Genomic DNA, 16562 nt, shown 5'->3' with positions numbered 1-16562 from the left:
TAAAGGGTATGTTCTCCCCCTCATCAGCTACGCATTGAGGTGCTGCGGTGTCACCTGCCTCAATGTTTGCCTCCTCGACTTCTTCATCAATATTTTCATCCCCCGGACCAGCTTCAATGTTTATCAAAGGGTTTTGGTGCACACTGACAAGGAGTACCAGTGGCCACTGCCAATGACTTGCATTTTGCAGATAAGTTAACCAGTCCTCGTTGCTTGCAAGTGGCATAAGCTCCCAGATCAAAGCGTGAGTGGTACGATTTATGACGCATTGAACACTCACAGTGTGTGTCTCCTGATTAATCTTTAGTCCCCTCATTAACCAGTTGCATAAGGATTCAAATGTCCTCTCGTGCGGTCTGGTAATTCCTCTGACCGCACAGTTGAATTCACTTAAATCTACCCCATTCGGCCCATAAATCACATTTCCTTCTCCGTAATTGTCGGTACATACAGATAGGGGTACCTCCTGCTAGGGTGTCCAGGCCCTGGTACTTCTCATAATCCACGCTCCCCCTCGCCTCTGGGCCACGTGGCATACGGCCTCCGGGCCTGACAGCTGGGACCACGGTCTCCGGACCCTCCCCAAGCTCCATGAGGTCCGGGGCCTCTGCACGCCCAGACGGGTGGGAGAGCTCTCGAGTAGCCCCGCGGACCCGGTCTCCCCTGGGAGGCCCGGGGGCGCCACGTGTGATGGCCGGACTATCACAGGCCAGCCCGCTCTGACCGGTCTCGGGGGCCCGGAGCCCCCTTCCCCCGGGAGGGGGTCCGGTGCCGCCATGTGCAGCCCAGCGGGAGGAGCGGGGCCGGCCCCGCCGCGTGCCTGCGGCCGGAGGCCCCTTGCGGGTCGCCTCTCCACCTACCCGCATTTAATGCGGTGGCTGGGTCGGGTGCGCCAAAGTCAAAAGGCGCGGCCTGCCACTGACACACGGGGCAGGTAGGCTGACACCACGGGAAGCCCGCCTGATCTGAAGGCGGCGCGTCGTATCACCGCGCACAGTGCGCGGACTGTGTGCAGTCCCGTCACGGCGCTGCGCGTGTGATGATGGTCTGTAATAGGCGTGTTAAGGCTTGCGCTGTAACAGTGCGCATGGCACGAGCCAGCGCCGGCTCGCCCCCTGACAGGAGGTCCCATCCCAACAGTGACAGCACGGCTTCACTGTTGGGCAACGCTGACACCAAGCACTGTACAAGACAAGGCTGTACGCGGCCATATCCTGGCTGTAGATACGCACATCAACTTCTCGATTGAGAGGACTACGGAGAGGAGCTCGAGGAGAAGACCTCCTTATCTCTCGTAGAACGGCCCCTGTTGGCCGGGCCCACCTGTCGGGGCCCCGCACAGTGTAAGCACTCCCCTTGAACTATAAAAGGGAGAGTGCACTCGTTAGAAGACAGATTTCAGGTAGCACACACACAAGCTAGGCCGTTTTTCATTCAGGCTTACGCTGCCAATACTAACTGAAAGGATCGATGGACCAAGAGGGGGGGGGGTGAATTGGGCCTTTTCAATTTCTAAAACAAGATAAAACAACCTTAACCTATGCAAGAACTAGAAAGGCACCAATTCACCAACCGGGTAACTAAACAACCTACACAAGCTAGTTAAGATGAAAAGAGATAAAGCCTAGCAAGGTAGAGCTAACTAGTGATTCCTAAATCAAGCACATGAATGAATTGCAAGAAATATAATGCTTGAAATAAGTAAAGTGGACAAGGGACAACCGGATTTTTTCCCGTGGTATCGATGTGTTGGCACACACCCCTAATCCACGTTGTGACACTCACAAAGAGTATTGTCACCTCCCAAGTCACCAAGACGAGGGCGCTCACTAAGAGTCTCCGTTCACCATCCCGGTGTGGTGGAGATCAAGCCACGTACAAATCTCTTCTCCGGGCTTCCACAATCCTTGGCAAGCTCCGCGAGAATCACCTCGATCACCAAGATCGCCTAGGTGATGCCAATCACCAAGAGTAACAAGCTAAGGCCTTCACTTGAGCAAGAACCAATCACAAAGAATGGATGCACACAAGCTTCTCTCTACTCAAGTCCTTAATCTTGCTTCTTGAATGATTGAATGAACAAGTGTATGAAATGTTGAAGCTCAAGGTGGCTCTTGACTATAGTATGTGTGTTTGGATGTTGCCTGGTGTCAAGAGTAGTAGAGTGACCCATTGGAGGGGTATATATGGGCAGCTCACACGAATAGAGCCGTTGGAGAAAAAGCTGCCAGAACACTGCGTAGCGCCGGTTAATCCGACGTCCCTCCAATAGTCATCGTCGGTTGAACCGGTGAATGTAGACTGCCACTTCTGAAAACTAGCCGTTACAGCTTGGGCAGATTAACCGTCGTTGCATCGGTTTATCCGGTGAGTGTAATCATCCTTTGATCAACAGAAATACCAAGTCACTGGACAACTGCACCGACGTCCATTTTCAAATATCGTCGGTTTAACCGGTGAGTCTATTTGTCCACTGATCAACTGAAAACCGAGTCTCTGGACAACTGCACCGACGTCCAATTTCAAATAACGTCGGTTTAACCGGTGTGTTGATTTGTCCAGACCTGCTGACCTCGTTTAACCGACGTATATAAAACTTGAAGCGTCGGTTAAACCGGTGAATAGGATTTTTCTGATTTTGCCTATTCTGACTTGAGTCTTGAATGAAGTCCAAATATTCTTGAGATATAAGTTGAGAACCACTTATTTGAGCTTCTAGAAACCTGAGTGACCATTGTGTGCATCCATTTTCAAATGACCATGTCCATGCTCAAGTTACTAAGCCTAAACCCTTCTTAATAGTGCGATCACTACAAAACTACAAAACCTATACTAACCTAAGTGTCCTTCTCAACCTTATGACACTTAGGACTAGAAAGATCCTTAGTCTTGACACATTATAGAGTTGAATGCCGAGATCGCCTTTTTGAACAATGAAAATTAGGGGCCTCTTTTGACATATAACCCAATGAGCAATAATGATCTATAAAGCTGCACAAACTCATTAGTCACAATAATGGTTGTCATTAATCACCGAAACATACCTTAAGGGCCTAGATGCTTACAATCTCCCCCTTTTTGGTGATTGATGATAACACAGACATAAATAACGAGAGAGCGAGAAGGATATGGCAAGAATAAACACAGGCAAACTCGAAAGAAAGGAACCAAAGAGCTCAAAGGCTCAAACGAAATCCATAGATATGTCTCAAAAGCTCAGCATGCTCAAGTGACAAATGTACATATCCATGAACTAAAACCAAATATAAGACAATATATGATACAATAAGAAACAACAAAGTCCTGATCGAGCTCTCTCTAAAGCTATCCTCCCCCTGACTCCCTCTCCCCCTTTGGCATCAAAGCACAAAAAGGCTACTGATCTGGGTGCCGCGGGACGGCGAGGAAGCGATCCGGGTCATCGTCGTCGTCGTCGTCAGACGGTGGATCCTCAGTGACTGCCGGTAGCTGCTGATCTGAAGGACCTGCTGGTGCTGAGCTGACCGGAGGTGTAGCAGTAGTCGAGGCTGTCGTCGAGGCCCTGGTGCTAGCACTGCCTGGGAGAGGGTCCGTGGAAGTAGTAGCCGGCTCAGCAGAAGATGTGTCAACATCTGAAGTGGTGAGTGCTGAAGCTGCCGGCTGTGAAGACTGCTGAAGTAAGGACACCTCTCCGCCTCCCCCTGAAGGTAGTGGCTGTGGTACTGCGGGGAGGCCAACTGACTGTACGGCAGAGGGTGACTCCTGGAAGAGTGAGGTCGCAGGCAGAGGAGAGAAGAGAGGACGACTCGCAGACCCAAGAAGTGCTGACAGTGAGAACATGATCTCTGGGGTCGCGGAGGAAGCTGGAGCAGTAGGGGCCGGAGCTGGTGTGACTGCAAGTGGAGGTGCTCCGGTGCCCTGAAGGCCTGACTGTCCTGGCTGCTGAGGAGCGAGTCCGGTGTGAGAATATAACTGTGAAATCATCCCGAACATCGCCATCATGCCCTGCTGCATCTGCTGAAACTGAGCGTCTGTCCTCTGAGATACTCGGTCAATGAGGCCGACAAAACGCTCCTCTGTAGCGGCTCGCTCTCGGGCGGCCTCCCTCTGTATCTGTGCAAGCTGGGCCTCATGGGCTCTCCTGGCCTCCTCCTGTGCCCGGCGATCCTCCCTCTGCTGTGTGACCAGCTGCTGTAGTAGTGCGGTGAGCTCAGACGGCAGAGACACCTGAGACTCTGAAACTGTAGTAGTAGCAGCTGTCACTGGAGCTGGCTCTCCTGAACCCCCTGCCTCGTGATCATGACTAGCTGGAGCAGGTGCAGGGAAGTACTCCTCATCCTCGGAGGAGTCTGACTCTAGGTCTGACCAATGAATCTCATCATCTCCTCCGGGAAGCTGTGCCTCTGCAGCAAGTAATGCCTCGTCCTCCTGGGCCACTCGGGCCTGTACCTCCGGTGACAAACGTGCCATGGCAGCACGATCTGCCTGTCTCCCTCTCCTCCTGTCTGAGGGTGCTGTCGGTCTGTAGACTGGAAACCAGGGGACCTCGTCCTGCCGGTAGACTGCACTGACGGGTGACTCAGCTGGTACTATCATGGAGCAAATGAAACTGATCCAGTGAGCATAAGGAAACTGTCGTACTACGCCCATCCCGTCAGTGATAACATCCTCAATCTCTGCCAGAATGAAATCAACAATATCGAACGGCTCGTGAGTGAGGATGTGAAGAAGCAGTAGCTGCTGCAGACCTGTGAACCCCTCTGGGTAGCCACTCCTCGGGAGCAAAGTCCTCCGGAGTGCCATGTGAACTGCGTAGGCCTCTGGGGTCAGCAAGCTGGGGACTCTGGCGTAGGAGGCTGGAAAGGGCTGGCGGAAGCACTGAGAGATCGCCTCGTGAGAAGGTGCAATCCCGCCTATCATGGCCCTGCGAGGTGGATCTGCATCACCGTAGACCATCTCGTGTAGAGAGACGTCAACAAGATCAACTCCAAGTATCCCAGCAAGTGTCGCTCTGGACAATCCAAATACCTGCCCTCCAAACATGAAGTGAACTGCTCTGCGCTCTGGGGCAATCCAAGCTGTGGCGTAGAAAACCCTGACCCAATCCTCAATATACCTGTTCCTCTCAATCGAGAGCAACCTGGGCAGACCTCTGAAGTGCTCGAAGTGCTCCCTGACATCTGCTCCCCCTGCAGCTGTCCTCAGTGAAACCCAGTCGAGAACCCTGTGAGGGAAAATCCTGTGGCCCCGCCTCTGGTAGGTCTCGTAGAAACTGGCCTGAAGAAGTGTCCAGAATCTGCGATCGACCCGGCTGTCTCGTGTCACGGGAAACCACTCCTCCTCCTGTACACTCCACCTGAGCCTCTTGACCTTTGCCGCATTGGCCTTGGTCAAGTTCTGGAGCAGCACACCTGGCTCCAGACGCACGACAGTGTCCATACGGAACACTGCGCGCTCGGCCGCTAGGGCCTCGGCTCGTCGAGCTGCTGCTGCTGCTGCGGTGGACCTGCGAGGCTCCTGTGGCTGGTGACCTCCTCGCGTCCTAGGTCCAGTGCGACGCTCGGTCGCAGGTGAGGGCTGCTCTGCAGGGGACGTCTGCCGAGTGCGGCCAGAACGTCGTAGAGCTGGTGACTGAGGTGTAGCCTGCCCCTGAGACTGCTCAGACTGGTCTGTCGCTGACTCTGACTCGGACTCTGCCGCTGAGACTGACTGCGCTGACTCTGCTGCTGCTGCTGCGGCTCTGGTGGCCCTGGCTCCTCTGATTCTGCCCATCCCTCTGCCCCTGCCTCTGCCTCTGCCTGGCGGATCCCTGATCGCAAATGGACGAGCACGGCCAGACGCCTGCTCCTCGGCGGCCTTAGCCACCATCTCGGCCCTTTCGGCCTCTCTCGCTGCGCGAGTCCGCTTGCGCGCGGGCTCCTCAACCACGATCTCCTTTCCTTTCCTCTTGTCACGGCCCATCACGATCACAGATAGCAACAAGACGCGGTGACACGGCAGTGACGTCGACGCGGTGGCGCAAGGGCTCGCTGGTGCGGTGGCGCGCAAGTGGTGAAAGGCGGCGGCGCGGTCGCAATGCAGGCGGTGCTTGCGCACGGCTGGGCGCGCGGAGCGATGCAAGACGCGGGCACGGCTGGTGCCGAGCGGCAGACGGCGGCGGCGCGGGCGGTGCGGCGGCGAGGGCGCACACGAGCTGCGGACAGCGGCGCGTGTGGCGATGCGAGGACGCGAGCGGGCGCGGGCGCGGGCGCAGGAACGCGGCGGCGCACGGACGGCGAGCAGCGGCGGCGCACGGACGACGAGCGGCGGCGGATGGCGACGGCAGTAGGTGGCGGCGGACGGCGGCGGCGTGACGGGAGCTAGGGCGAAGGCGAGAGGTCGAGCGGGAAAAGAGAGCGCGTGAAGGGTCGTGACCGGTCAAGAGAGAAATATGACATGTGGACCCCGCAATTTTTCTTATCGTCGGTTGATCCGACGCTTAGGTTTTGAACACCGGTTGATTGCGTCGGTGTAGTTTACCAGGAGCTCTGCCAAATCTGTATCTGTACGCCGGTTGAACCGATGATCTGAAAAGTGAACTCGTCGGTTGAACGATGCAAATAACAGTTGATTTTCAGGTCAGAATTGTGTTCTGTTCATCGGTTGATCCGATGCTGCAAATTGTGTATACGCCGGTTGAACGCCTGAAATGACTGAGCTGTGGCTGACACTTAGTAACGCCGGTTAAACCGATGGGTATAGATCCATTGAACGTCGGTTTAACCGGTGAACCCAAAAACCCTCTCTCAGCTCACTTTTCTATGCTAAGTCCAATGAACTTATAAGATTCAACTAAACTCAAGTTAATGGACTTGCATAGGCGACCTTACCCCTCAAAGTAGGATAGCTTAATAACTTAAATAGTTTTTCTTTTCAAGGTCAAGGATAAGTCGCAAGAGAGACAAAGCGCCAAATTAAAATGTATGAGCCATGTCATAGGAATATTGAAGGAGAAAAGCTTCAAACTCACCATGACATTGCTCACTAGGCAATAACGCACCTAACACTTTACTCTTTTCACTTCTCATGAATTAAGATCTTGCATGTAAAAACAAGTCTCATCTTCATCAAGTGATCTCCTTTGTGACTTTTACGCATGCAATGATAATGCAAATTACAAACATATGCGAAAGAAAGGTAAACATGAGATGCATAATTATATGACAAGAAATGCATAGCGAGAATTTAAGATCTACTTGTCAAGTTTGATCCCACGGAAAGCTTCATCATGATGAGCCTTTCTACAAGCCTAGAGGAAAACAAGTGGACCACCACCTCTAGCTAAACCCTTGCTCATCACTATCTTACCATGGTTAGACAAGTGTCCTATATGTATGCATTTTTCTATATGACATGACAACTTACATGACGTTTGCCGCATCTAACACATTTAGCTCATTTCTTAGCCTAACAAAGGTACTCTCGTCTAAAGGTTTTGTGAAAATATCCGCCAATTGCTCCTCGGATCTCACACCTTGAAGGGAAATGTCCCCCTTGGCTTCGTGATCACGCAAGAAGTGATGGCGAATATCAATGTGCTTTGTGCGAGAGTGTTGAACCGGATTCTTGGCAATTTTTACGGCACTTTCATTGTCACAAAGGAGTGGTATTCTTCCTAGTTTCACACCAAAGTCCAGAAGGGTTTGCTTCATATATAGAATTTGGGCACAACATGCACCGGCAGCTATATATTCCGCTTCCGCGGTGGACAAAGCCACGGAATTTTGCTTCTTACTCGACCAAGAAACTAGAGAACGCCCAAGCAAGTGGCAACCCCCGGAGGTACTCTTGCGATCGACACGGCTTCCGGCAAAATCCGAATCCGAGTATCCCAAGAGATCTAAGCTAGCGCCTTTGGGGTACCACAAGCCTATGCTAGAAGTGTGCTTGAGATACCGAAGGATCCTATTCACAGCAGAAAGATGTGATTCCTTAGGGTTAGCTTGAAAACGGGCACACAAGCACACACTAAACATTATATCGGGCCTAGATGCGGTAAGGTAAAGCAAAGACCCTATCATAGAGCGATAGAGAGATTGGTCAACCGGTTTACCGTCCACATCCAAGTCGAGATGCCCATTGGTTGCCATGGGTGTCTTGATTGGCTTACATTCATCCATCTTGAACTTCTTCAAGATATCTTTAGTATATTTTTCTTGATAAATGAATGTCCCTTCCTTCATTTGTTTGACTTGAAAACCAAGGAAGAAGGTCAATTCGCCAATCATGGACATCTCGAATTCCCTAGACATCATGGTAGCAAACTCATGGCTTAGTAAATCATTAGTTGAGCCAAAGATAATATCGTCAACATAAATTTGACAAATAAAAAGGTCCCCGTTGACGTCTTTTGTGAACAAGGTGGTGTCCACCCTCCCGATCTTGAAGCCTTGCATGATTAGGAAGTCACGAAGCCTCTCATACCAAGCCCTTGGAGCTTGTTTGAGTCCATAGAGTGCCTTGTGCAACCTATAAACATGGTTAGGATTCCTCGGATCTACAAACCCGGGAGGTGCTCAACATAAACAAGTTCGTTAATAAAGCCATTTAAGAAAGCACTTTTCACATCCATTTGATATAACTGATATTATGATGTGAAGAGTAAGCAAGAAGAATGCGGATAGCTTCAAGTCTTGCGACCGGAGCAAAAGTTTCACCAAAATCCAAACCTTCGACTTGAGAAAACCCTTTTGCCACAAGTCTTGCTTTGTTGCGTACCACCACCCATGTTCATCTTGCTTGTTCGAAAGACCCACTTTGTGCCGATGATGTTCTTGTCTTTCGGAGGAGCTTCGAGGACCCACACTTCATTGCGGGTGAAATTGTTCAACTCTTCTTGCATGGCCATCACCCAATCCGAGTCCTCAAGTGCTTCCTCTAAGCTAGTGGGTTCAATACAAGAAACAAACGAGTGATGTTCGCAAAATGAAGCATGCTTAGAACGAGTTCTTACTCCTTTGGAAGGACTACCAATGATTTGACCAATTGGATGATCCTTGGAGATGCGACCATGCTTCACTAGCGGTATTTGCGTGGATGCTTGTTGGGGTGGATCATGAGTGACTTGTGCTTGTGGTGGAACATTTTGCTCTTCTTGTTCTTGGACTTGGGGCGTTGGCGTTGACACATTTTCTTGAGGTAGTGGATCAACTTTATCTTGATCTTCATCCACTAGGGGTGCCGTGGGGGTGCTTGGTGTAGATGTGGAAGGTCCTCCCCCTTGATCATTGCCTTCATGCACCTCTTCCGGCTTGATATCCCCAATGGACATCTTCTTCAAGGCTTCTTCAATCTCTTCATCCCCTACATTTTCATATCCAACTACCTCCTCTTGGGAGCCATTAGATTCATCAAACTCCACATCACATGTTTCTTCAACTAACCCGGAGGTTTGATTGAATACTCTATATGCTTTGGAGTTTGATGCATAACCAAGAAAGAAACCTTCATCACATCTACTTTCAAACTTACCGAGCCTTTTCTTCTTATATATGAAGCATTTGCAACCAAAGACTCGAAAGTATGATATATTTGGTTCCTCCCGGTGATGAGCTCATATGGAGTTTTCTTGAGTAGTCGGTGAGGATACACACGGTTGGATGCATGACACGCCGTGTTGATTGCTTCCGCCCAAAACTTCTCGGACGTGCCATAATCATCCAACATGCTCTTGCTAGGGTGATGAGTGTCTTGTTCTTCCTTTCCACCACTCCATTTTGTTGAGGCGTGTAGGTGGCGGAAAACTCATGTTTGACTCCTTCTTTATCGCACCATTCTTCAATCTTCATATTTTTTGAACTCGGTGCCGTTGTCACTCCGAATCTTCACGATTGGGGAATCGTATTCCCTTTGAGCTTTTCTTGCAAATGTCTTGAAGATTTCCGGAGTTTCACCCTTATCGCCTAGAAACATGACCCAAGTGTAACGTGAAAAATCATCAACGATTACTAGGCAATAGAGGTTACCACCAATGCTCTTGTATGAAGTTGGACCAAAGAGATCCATGTGTAGCAGCTCGAGCGGCTTGGAGGTAGACAACATCGTCTTGATGGGATGATGAGTTGCAACTTGCTTCCCGGCTTGACACGCTTTGCATAGCTTGTTCTTGTCAAAAGTGACGTCCTTAATGCCGGTGATCATCCCTCTCTTGTGGGCTTTCTTGAGGTTGCTCATGCCAATATGAGCCAATTCTTCTATGCCAAAGCCACCCAAGAGACGACTTGGTGAAGAGGCAAGTCATGGTGCTTGTTTGCTTGAAGAGAAATCCACCAAATAGATATTGCCATGCCTAAACCCCGTGAATACCAAAAGACTTGTCTTTTTCATGAGTCACTACAACACCATTCTTGTCAAAGGCACACGTTAGTCCTAGATCAACCAATTGTGCAATAGAAATGAGGTTAAAACTAAGTGCTTCTACAAACAAAACATTTGAAATGGATAAATCTTTTGAAATTGCAATTCTACCCAAATCTAAGACTTCCCCTTAGAGTTATCACCATAGGTGACATGTTCATGATCGCCGGGTCTTCAAGTGAGGTGAACATGCTATCATTGCCGGTCATATGTTGAGAGCAACCGCTATCAAGTACCCAATGTTTTCCCACCGGCTTTGTAGTTCACCTACACACATGAGAATTTATTTTTGAGTTTTCAGAACCCAAACAAGCTTTGGGCCTTGCACATGTGTGACAAGAGCTTTTGGGACCCAAAGTTGCTTGGGAGCTTCTTCTTTGACTCCTTAGCAATTTTGCCAATGAACTTGGCCTTCACCTTGCCCTTCACTTTACTCAAGAGAAAATGATTATTTTGAAACATTGATGAGTAATTCTTGGGTAATTTAGGAAGAGGACGTGATGGTAAAAGTGCACTCCCTAGTGTGTGCCCGTGACTTGGCAATGTTGACAATATGAGCCAACTTCCTTGATGAAGCTTGTCTTGATCTCCGGAGAAGGAGTTGTAGCCATGTTTGGCTCCGGAAATGAACCAAGACCTCTCTTACCATAGTCACGGGCATTGTTAAAGAGAATCTCCTTGTGGATGTATTCTCCCCTTGAGAGTTCTCCACACTACTCTTGAGGCTCGCCACTTGATCCATCAATTCCTTTTCCCTAGAAGAGGCAAGCTTGGGCACAACATTAGTGGCATATGCATCAATGAGTAGGTCATCACATGAAGTAGAAGCATTGACCTTTTCATTAACAACTTTCTCAAGACTTGGGTCAATTACTTCATAAGCAAATTCAAGTTCTTGATACTTGTGAGCCAACTCCCTATGCTCTTGTTTGAGCTTTTTGTGGCTTTCTTCAACTTGCTTAGCAAGTACAAGTGACTCATTGTGCTTTTTGAGCAAGTCATTGTACTTACTAAGTAAGTCGGAGTGGGCAAGCTCTAACTTGGCATGAGTGCTCTCAAGAACTTTAACTTTGCCCTTTTCCCTCTTGATGACGGATGTATACTCATTGATGAGGTTAGTAAATTCATTTGAATCAAGCTCTTCATCACTATCATCTTCACTATCTACCTCACATACCTTGGTGTTACCTTTTGCCATGAGGCACATAGGAGGCGGAGGTAGAGATGGTTCTTCATTGGTGAGGGCGATGGTGACAATGTCTTCTTCATCACTTGAGTCTTCGCTTGATGAGACATCGGTCACCCATTCTTGTTTCTCCACCAAAAAACTTTTCTTGGTATGCCCTTTCTTCTTTGGGAAGAGCTTGGTCTTCTTATCATGGGTCTTCTTCTTCCCAAATCTCTTGTTTTTGTTCTTCCTCTCCTCTTCTTCATCATCGCTTGAATCATGGCGATGCTTACCCTTGTTGTCCTTGCTTCTTTTGTCCGACTTGGGGCAATTTGGACGGATGTGTCCTTTTTCGCCACAATTGTAGCAAATCTTGTTCTTGACATCCATTGGCCGGAACATTCCCTTCTTGGAGTCAAAGTTGAAGCCCTTCTTATTGATCTTCTCATTCAAGCGTGTGAACTTTCTCATCATGAGAGCAAGTTCTCCATCATCTTCAATATCGGATGAGCTTTCATGATGATCATCTTCTTCATTGCTTGAGCTTGAGTCTTGTTTGACCATCTTGAGCTTGCGGGATTTGTTTGTCTTGGTCTTTAGAGCAATTGACTTGCTTGAAGTTGGCTCTTCGGTCATACCAAGAATGCTCATTTCATGAGCGCGAATTTCGCCCACAAGTTCTCCTACTTCCATTGTGGCGAGATCCTCCTTTTGAAGCATAGCATTGATAATGTTATACTTGGGCTTCGGGAGGAGCATGAGGATCTTGCGGTTGATGGATGCACTGTCAATTTTGGATATTTCAAGTGCATTAATGTCCTTGACAATGACATTCAAGCGAGAATACATATCATTGCAATTTTCATGAGCTAGCATTTTGAAGGAATCATACTTAGCTCTAAACAAGTGATATTTTTGTTCACGAACTTTGGTGGAACCTTCATGTATTTCAATGAGTTCCTTCCAAATATCACTTGCTAGGTCCATGCCATTAACTCTAGCAAAGACCTCCTCACTGATAGCTTCGAAAATTGCATTTCTAGCTCTAGCATTCCATTTTAATTGGTCGGGGGTGGGATCTCCGGTGAACCCGACTTTAGTTGCCAACCATACTTCGGGGGCAATCGCATCAAGGTATGCGGCCATGCGAACTTTCCAATAGGCAAAGTTCTTGCCCTCGAAGTGAGGCGGCGAACCACCCATCTTGGCCATAGCTCTAGGCGGTGAAGCCTAACGATCCAAATGAGCAACGAGGCTCTGATACCAATTGAAAGGATCGATGGACCAAGAGGGGGGGTGAATTGGGCCTTTTTCAATTTCTAAAACAAGATAAAACAACCTTAACCTATGCAAGAACTAGAAAGGCTCCAATTCACGAACCGGATAACTAGACTACCTACACAAGCTAGATAAGATGAAAAGAGATAAAGCCTAGCAAGGTAGAGCTAACTAGTGATTCCTAAATCAAGCACATGAATGAATTGCATGAAAGATAATGCTTGAAAAAGTAAAGTGGACAAGGGACAACCGGATTTTTTCCCGTGGTATCGATGTGTTGGCACACACCCCTAATCCACGTTGTGACACTCACAAAGAGTATTGTCACCTCCCAAGACACCAAGACGAGGGCGCTCACTAAGAGTCTCCGTTCACCATCCCGGTGTGGTGGAGATCAAGCCACGTACAAATCTCTTCTCCGGGCTTCCACAATCCTTGGCAAGCTCCGCGAGAATCACCTCGATCACCAAGATCGCCTAGGTGATGCCAATCACCAAGAGTAACAAGCTAAGGCCTTCACTTGAGCAAGAACCAATCACAAAGAATGGATGCACACAAGCTTCTCTCTACTCAAGTCCTTAATCTTGCTTCTTGAATGATTGAATGAACAAGTGTATGAAATGTTGAAGCTCAAGGTGGCTCTTGACTATAGTATGTGTGTTTGGATGTTGCCTGGTGTCAAGAGTAGTAGAATGACCCATTGGAGGGGTATATATAGGCAGCTCACACGAATAGAGCCGTTGGAGAAAAAGCTGCCAGAAAACTGCGTAGCGCCGGTTAATCCGACGTCGCTCCAATAGTCATCGTCGGTTTAACCGGTGAATCTAAACTGCCACTTCTGAAAACTAGCCGTTACAGCTTGGGCAGATTAACCGTCGTCGCATCGGTTTAACCGGTGAGTGTAATCATCCATTGATCAACAGAAATACCAAGTCACTGGACAACTGCACCGACGTCCATTTTCAAATATCGTCGGTTTAACCGGTGAGTCTATTTGTCCACTGATCAACTGAAAACCGAGTCTCTGGACAACTGCACCGACGTCCAATTTCAAATAACGTCGGTTTAACCGGTGTGTTGATTTGTCCAGACCTGCTGACCTCGTTTAACCGACGTATATAAAACTTGAAGCGTCGGTTAAACCGGTGAATAGGATTTTTCTGATTTTGCCTATTCTGACTTGAGTCTTGAATGAAGTCCAAATATTCTTGAGATATAAGTTGAGAACCACTTATTTGAGCTTCTAGAAACCTGAGTGACCATTGTGTGCATCCATTTTCAAATGACCATGTCCATGCTCAAGTTACTAAGCCTAAACCCTTCTTAATAGTGCGATCACTACAAAACTACAAAACCTATACTAACCTAAGTGTCCTTCTCAACCTTATGACACTTAGGACTAGAAAGATCCTTAGTCTTGACACATTATAGAGTTGAATGCCGAGATCGCCTTTTTGAACAATGAAAATTAGGGGCCTCTTTTGACATATAACCCAATGAGCAATAATGATCTATAAAGCTGCACAAACTCATTAGTCACAATAATGGTTGTCATTAATCACCGAAACATACCTTAAGGGCCTAGATGCTTACACTAACACCAAAGTGGACGTAGGGTATTACGCTCCGGCGGCCCGAACCACTCTAAATCATCGTGTCCTTCCTGCGACCATCTGTCCACCGATCGAGTGCTCCTAAGTCTCCTCCAAACCCATCCTTAACTAGGATTAGGCGGGTGCTTTCCGCCACCCGGCTGGAGAATTCCTCCGACATTTGGCGCGCCAGGTAGGGGACTTAGGTTTGGTTTGCGCTCGGTCGACCTTCGCGACTTCAATGGCGCAGGAAAATGGTCACCATGACCTCCTGATCGGTGAAGAAGTGGCGTCGACGGCGCCACACGCCTCGCGTCATCCCGCCTCCAGGGTGGCTCCGCGTGCTGCTCCACCATGTGCAGCGGAGCGGGCCTCTGTGGCCCAATCGGTGCTCCCACCGAGCGGGCCCCTCATGGCAGCCAGGGAGCTACTCCGCAACCCCCCTGGTGAGGCAGCGTCGCCAGACGCGCACAGACAGTGGCGCGACGACGTCGACCGCCTCCTCAACCTGGCACAGGCTTCCCCGGGCTCAGCGGGGGGGTCTGTGTCCAGGCAGCGCCGTCGCCAGGGCGGCGCATCCGGTTCAGTGCACTCACCATCGGTGAGGAGCGCACGGACCGAAGACCTCCGGGCAGAGCTCAACCGCAGGCATGCGGGAGAGGATGCCAGGATCTCCATCGAGCGAGCACGCAACCGACGGCTCAACGTTGAGGGTCGGGTTCTTGCGCCCGAGCTCGATGCGGCTGCGACCAGGCCGCAGGAACCCGCCCAGGCGCCGGTGTCGGGAGTGGGCTGCGCGGCGCTCGCGGACCACCTCCGCGCGGTCGCCTGGCCATCCAAGTTTCGGCCGCACCTGCCGGAAAAGTACGATGGGTCCTCCAACCCGTCAGAATTCCTGCAGGTCTATATCACCGCCATCACGGCGGCTGGAGGTAACGAAGCCGTCATGGCAAGTTACTTTCATGTAGCCTTGACCGGGCCAGCCCGGACCTGGCTAATGAACCTTACCCCGAGATCCATCCAGTCCTGGGGTGAGCTCTGCGCACAGTTCACTGCGAACTTCGCCAGCGCGTACCAGCAGCATGGCGTGGAGGCCCACCTCCACGCCGTGAGGCAACAGCCCGGGGAAACCCTCCGGGCCTTCATCTCCCGTTTCACCAAGGTGCGTGGAACTATCCCGCGTATCTCCGATGCATCTATTATTACGGCCTTCCGACAGGGGGTCCGAGACGAGAAGATGCTAGAGAAGTTGGCGACCCACCAAGTGGAAGCAGTCACCACCCTGTTCGCTCTGGCGGACAAGTGCGCCCGGGCTGCGGAGGGCCGTGTCTGGCACTCTGCAACCCAAGCAGGACCTGCTCAGACGAGTGGGCCCAGTGTCGCTGCACCGGGCAGCGGCAAAAAGAAGAACAAGAAGAGCCGTGGCTTCGACAAGTCACGGATTGGGGGTCCGGCCGTTGCGGCTGCAACGACCGGGGGCCAGAACTCCCACGGCAAGCGCCCACGACAGCAGCGCACCGACCCCGGATCGTGCCCTGTTCATCCTGGGGCTCGCCACAGCGCCGCTGAGTGCCGTGAGATCCAGAAGCTCGCGGAACGTCTCAGCAAGAGGCGTGACCATGCCTCCAAGGAAGGCCCCTCCCCTCCGCGGCGGTCCGGCAAGGAGAAAGCCTCTGATGCCGACGCAGCTACGACTGAGAGGGAGTTGGGGTATCAAGCCCCCAATAAAGACCTCAAGGGACTGTTCCAGCAGTCCGATTCCGAGTCCGGCGGGGATGAGCGCCGCAAAAAGCTGTATGTTATGTACGGTGGCAGTTCGGAGCTCGTCTCCCGACGGGACGTGAAGGCCCTTCGCCGGGAGGTCCTCTCGGTGAAACCAGGGGTGCCGAGGGCGGCGCCCCACCAGCGGTGGAAGGGCATCACCATCTCCTTTGGGCCATCCGACTGCCCAGAGAACATGGCGGGTGCAGGGGTGCTGCCGCTCATCACGGCACCCACCATCGCCAATGTACGCCTTCACCATGTGCTGATTGACGGAGGCGCCGGCCTCAACGTCATCAGCTATGCGGCGTTCAAGCACCTGCAGATCCCGGAGTCCAAGCTGGCTCCATCACGCCCATTCTCAGGGGTGGGCCCCGATCCCGTGTACC

Source organism: Panicum hallii, chromosome 1 (genome assembly GCF_002211085.1).
Source record: "Panicum hallii strain FIL2 chromosome 1, PHallii_v3.1, whole genome shotgun sequence".
In the NCBI taxonomy this organism is placed as follows: domain Eukaryota; kingdom Viridiplantae; phylum Streptophyta; class Magnoliopsida; order Poales; family Poaceae; genus Panicum; species Panicum hallii.
The sequence above is the reverse complement of the archived record's forward strand: the minus strand, read 5'-3'. Positions refer to the sequence as shown.